Below are 6,000 nucleotides of genomic sequence, written 5' to 3'. Positions count from 1 at the left end.
GCATGCTGGGCTACATCACCTGGCTAGAAATGCAAAGACTTTCAGCTGCAAGAGAGGTGGGTTTAGCATATGAATAAGCTTTTTATCATGGTGGTAAGAGTTGCAGTGATTCCCAACTTCCACTTCATGTCTGTCTCCAAAGCACAGACAAAACCTCTCCTATCTGCTTTACACATGTCTATGATCCACTGTCAGGCTAATGCTACTATCACTGCTAATACACATACTCCTTCAATGCAGATACATCAAACCAAATCCATGCCCACCAGAGAAGCATACCTATCAAGGCAACACTACATGATGCAAAAAATATTAAAAATAAACTGGAGTAAACCCAGAATCTTGACATTTCAGGAATAACCATATCATGGATGACCCCCCCCCCCAACCTTATAGTAATATTTTCCTGGGTACAGCTACCTCTTTATCTTTAGATCAGGTACCAAGGTAAGTAGGTGGTACACTTTTCTTCTAAAAAAACATGTTACGTGTGTGTTATTATCTCAAATCAACCACAACAATAACCACAACTCAAACTGGCACATCCTGAAGCTAAAAGTTGAAAAGAAGAACGGACAGACTATTAATAGTAAGTACTATCTACCCTACCCAGTAACTTAACAAATTGAAACGACTTCTAAATGAAATTCTTTCAGGCAATAATACTAATAAAATATAATGATAATCCTCATACGCTTTATCCCTGATATGATCAAGCCCTCCAGTAAAAAAGTCATAGACCTTCTATTGCATCTCACTCTGATGGTCTAGGTTGTAGTAGGTCAGTACCGAATTTCATTATTTCATGTATCTTACCAGATAGCTATATTCAAAATTAGTTAAAAAACATCCGCTCCAAATTTAGGTCTAGTAATCACTCCCTTTTATATTTCATAACAACCAACATACTGAATAAAATAGGCAAAATCAACATTGTAGCCCTATACATTAGTGATCACTGGCCCATAACATTCAGGGTACACATCCCTAAAAATAGAGCCCCCAAAGTAAATACCCAATTCACAAAACATTTCCACCAATAAAGCAACTGTTAGACATAAAACTGGTAACGTCCCCTTAAACTAATGTCCCCACTGCAGCTGCTTCTTCCCTAACAGAAACTTTACTGAAACTGCAAGACAAATACTTCCCTGAAAATTTCCAAATTATTCAAGAACAGCAACAAACAATGGATAGCAAAAGAAATTGAAATGGTTTGTATACTAAGGAACTCTATCTGATGAAAGTGCAAACGTGGCTGGCCTCAGGGATAGGAAAACTAGGAGGCCTTCTAAAGTCCTTTCAGCCTACTAGCACTTTTCTCTGGTTTTATGTATTTATTATAAAGGAAACATAAAAATGCTCTGCCCATGATTAAAACAACCATGGCTGCAGTACCATAAAGGAGAGGTGACTTTCTACTTTGATCCATCCATGATCTAAACAACAGTCAAAAAAACCTTTGGAGCTCTCTGATTGGTTGTATAGACTGTATGTTGGATGGCAAACACCAAAAGTCTATAACGCTTAAGAAGGAAGTGCAGTGATGACTGTGGTGGAAATTATCAGTGTCAGCTTGTAGGCAGTGGCATTGTGGGGGTCTGCAAGGCAATGCTGCGATTGGGATACATTTTACTCTGATGGTGTGTGTAGTAAGTTTTTTTTTGGTTATCTTGATAGGCAATCAGATATCATGGGCAGTGGATTAGTGGATGTGGCACTGCAGGACTAAAGTGTATTTGTATGAAACACATTAGAATACTTTCCTGTTGCTGGCTTATCTGTAGTCTGTTCAAGAATTGTAGAAACAAGGTTACAGGGGTCCTGCCCATGTGAGTGGCTAGTAAGGGAAATAGATAAATGGTCAATGTGCTGCCAACTTCATAGAGTAAGTCATTTAACAAGACAGTGCTTTGAGCAACTGGGAATTTGTGCTAGGTTCTTTAATTATTTCCTGGACTGCATGCCTAGCATTTACTTATGAACCTAAACTGCTGATCAGTACAACTACAGATAAAAAAACTAAGACAAATTATTATGCAGAAGTCACATTTATTCATATACATGAAGTCAAGCAAGACGTATAGTTTCATTCTTTTAGTTACCAAATATAATGATCAGTAAACCTTTCCTTACCATCTAAGTCTCTTAGAACATGCATGAACTGCCCAATGGTGTATGAATAAGGTTCATTATAAAGGAAAGGATATGTGACCAGTTCTTTCTGACATGATTCAAAGAAGCAGAAACCAGATGTTTAGTGATTAGGTCTAGTAAGAGTCCACAATCTCCTTAAGACTTGGAGTGGAATTCACTGTTTAAATGGGGCCAGGGGGCTTAGTAAGTGAATAACAATTGTTTCTGTAGATGTTATTGTTTTTTTTTATTTTACTGTTTTATCCATCCTGGATCACATACAAGTCACAGTTTCCTTAGTAAAACTATTCAACTTTATAAAATTAATAAATGTAACATACAGATGTACTGAAACAGAAATCAGTGAACTACAATATAATCTCTTCTATAGTACTTAGATTGAAGACACAACTTTTTCCACAACAAAGGATTATATTATGAATAACAAATTGACATGTCAGCAATGTATACATAAAGAAAAGCTTATCGTATTCCACATTTAATAAATGTGGATGTATCTGTATCTATATCTATATATCAAAGTGCTCTCTTTCCAAATGCATTTTGCTCGACTTAAGGGGAAGGAATAAAATTCATTGTGAAAAAATTGAATGAAATTCTAGCATTTGCGTGAGATCACTGATGCCATAGAGATGGGAATTCTCATTTATCTTTGGTATTGCATGATCATTGAATTGATATATTTAAGTTAGCATGTGAGTGTGGGATGCAGTTACCCTTGTGTGTGTATTGAGAAGGTGCAGGGAATCTTGTTCCCCTTGTAAAAAACACTTATGTTCCTTGAAGTGCTTTACTTATGTGTTTTATATGGCAAAATGGAATTTGAATATCTATGTCTGTCTATCTATCTATCTGGGATCCTGTATTGTTGTAAAAAAAAATAAAAAAAAAAAAATTCTCTTTTCCCGCCTTTGCTGAAATAGATTAGTCCACATTTCAGGTTTTGCTGAATTCTGGACTGTGGTATAGTTTCCTGTGTTGCCCATATCCTTACTTGGATAGGAGGAAGCGTCTCTGTTCACCAGTAAGAGTGGGGAGCTTTGAGCAGCCTATCTGTCCCTGGAGGAGTGGTCTCAGCCCTGAAACTAGTAGCTTATTGGCCGTTTTGTGTCAATTCCTATCTCTTTCAGTTTCCCTGCTTTAAAACCCGCATTTGTGTGGTTTTGCACGATTTTGCACATAGCGCTGCATCGGGCAGCGCCGCTTAAATGGGTTTAAACTATTTCCGGCTCTACAAAGTCTGCTGTTCACTTTTTCCCTTAGAACTGTTCTAAATCTCAAACTAAGCACTCTATTTTCATTCTAAAGCCCTGCAGTTCCTCTATAAGTAATCTTATAAGTAAGCACTAATAAACTAAAGCACTACACCCTCTTATACTCCCTTTAAGTACTTGGCTCCCTATTGGTCCTTTTTGATCAGTCAAAAAGTAGTTCCTTATACTATTCTGGCATGTCCAAAAGTCAGTTTTGGGTTTACCTCCAGTCCAGCTGGTGAATCTGGGAATCTTGAGGCAATGTTACAACTGCCTTATGTACACAGACCACCCTCTCCTCCTCCCAACAAGCTCAAATATATGTGAGAGATGCAACTATATAGCCAAACTGGAGGCTGAGCTCTCTCAACCCAGTACTGGCGCAGTCAGTCAGAAGGAGAAGGTAACCACACACACCACAAATCCAATCTCACATAGACCTATTGCAACAGCAAACCAAACACATAAACACACAAAAACATACTCGGGGGCTCTAAATAAAAATCTGCCCAAGCAGCAGAGACCTCCAAAGCAGACATCCAAGCAACCACTACCCCACAACAATACCCACGTATCACATAGTTCACAAAGTCAGTGTGCCACACAGTCACAGCCCTTAAGGCTAAACAACACAACTAATACACTTGTAATAGGTGACTCTATTGTCAGGCACACTGACGTCCCACTCACCAGGCTGAACAAAAGGCTGAACAAAAGGGTTCACATCTAGATCACGAAAGGGTTCACATCTAGATCAAGAGAGGTCATTGTGCCCCTCTACTCATCGCTCATCAGGCCCATAATTGAATACAATGCCCCATTTGGGATGTACCTTACCCGATACCTGCAGCAACTGGAAAGACCCCAAAAGTACCTCACCAAGAGGATCAAGGGGCTCAAACAGATGCCCTACGCAGTTAGGCTAAAGAAACTCCAGCTCTACTCAGTTACTTACCGCCTACTCAGAGGCGATCTGTGCCTGACGTATAAAGCCATGTCCAAACCAGAATTAATGGACATGCTCCACCTCAGGAAATCCAAATCCCTTAGAGCTACATGCTCCAGGGACTTAAACCTCAGCACAGAAATAAATAGGACATGCTGGAGGGACAGATTCATATCCCAGAGGCTCCCCTCACTCTGGAACAAAATCCCAATCCATGTTAGGCAGAGCCCCTCAATGACCCTCTTCAAGAGAAATCTTGACGAGTGGATGGGAGATCGTAGGTTTATCTCTGGGATCTGTTCTGTGTCCCTACTAGACAGAGGCACAGTAAACTAACCTTAAAAGGGCTATCTTCTGTGACCTACTATTCAGAGGCACAGTCAACTAATGTAAAAGGGTGGCGAAAGCCAAACACACTCTGGCTAGGTTTATAAATGCCCTAGGGCAGATAGCCTAGTATCAACCTATGAACCTATGTATACAGGTAGCCTTTCACACTGTTGTCTCAGGCAAGATTATGTTCTTCTAGAGGCAAATATTTAACTTTCTTTATCTCTAGGTCTGTACCAGACTACTAACCAACTGGCATCCACTCTTTGTCAGTGACCACTACAGAGCCTCCATCCAGTCACACAGGAGATGAATGCTAAAGCAGGTGATGAACAGCACATTTACATCAAGGACCTAGCTGTTATTTTTCTTAAACATACCCTGCTTCCCACTTCAGATGTCGTGGACCCTAGCCATAAACAAATTGTATAACAAAAGAAGGAAGCTACTGCACGACAGAGCAAAATCCCATAAAGAGAAGGCATCTCTGATCAGCACTAGTAGAAAGCTACGTTCTCTCATAAAAACATCCAAGGCCAACTTTGAGAGAAAAATCGCGATGGACACTAAAGATAACCACAAGGCCTTCTTCTGCTATGTTAGAAACCTGGGCGGAAACCCTCAGATATGCTAATACTTAGTTCACAATGACAAAAAATACACTGAACCCACAGATATTGCCAACATTCTGGCAGACAGGTTCAGTGCAAATTTCACCCCTCCCTCACCCCCAAAAGAAGAAATACTTATCCCGGCTGAATGCTGTCATCTCAGATGTCCAGGTGAGAAACGCCCTCAGCAAAGCTAAAAACACAGCATCAATGGGACCTGACAGTATCCCGGGTTGCATGCTATGTGAACTCTAAGAGGAGCTAAACCCGCACATAAAAATGCTATTTAACCTTAGCCTTACTACAGGATATGTACCTGAACACTGGCGTACAGCAACAGTGGTCCCACTCCACAAAGGAGGCACCTCTACAGACCCTGGTAACTACCGTCCCATAAGCTTAACCAACCTGGTCTGCAAAGCTATGGAAAGAATCATTATGGAACTCATAAACAGAGACATTGGGGACCTACAGACACTTGATCCCACCCAGTTCGGCTTTGTAAAGGGCAGATCCTGCCTTTTGAACCTGGTTGACTTTTTCAAAATGGTCACTAGAGGCATTGACGAGGGCAAAGCAGTCCATACAGCCTACCTGGACTTGGCTAAAGCTTTCGACACAATACCCCACTCAGGCATCATAGACAAGCTAAACAGCTTAAATGTAAATCCATATGTCATAAGATGGGTTGCAAACTGGCTAA

The sequence above is a fragment of the Protopterus annectens genome, chromosome 1.part0, assembly GCF_019279795.1.
Source record: "Protopterus annectens isolate FY-2018-M chromosome 1.part0, PAN1.0, whole genome shotgun sequence".
Classification (NCBI taxonomy): Eukaryota; Metazoa; Chordata; order Ceratodontiformes; family Protopteridae; genus Protopterus; species Protopterus annectens.
The sequence above is the reverse complement of the archived record's forward strand: the minus strand, read 5'-3'. Positions refer to the sequence as shown.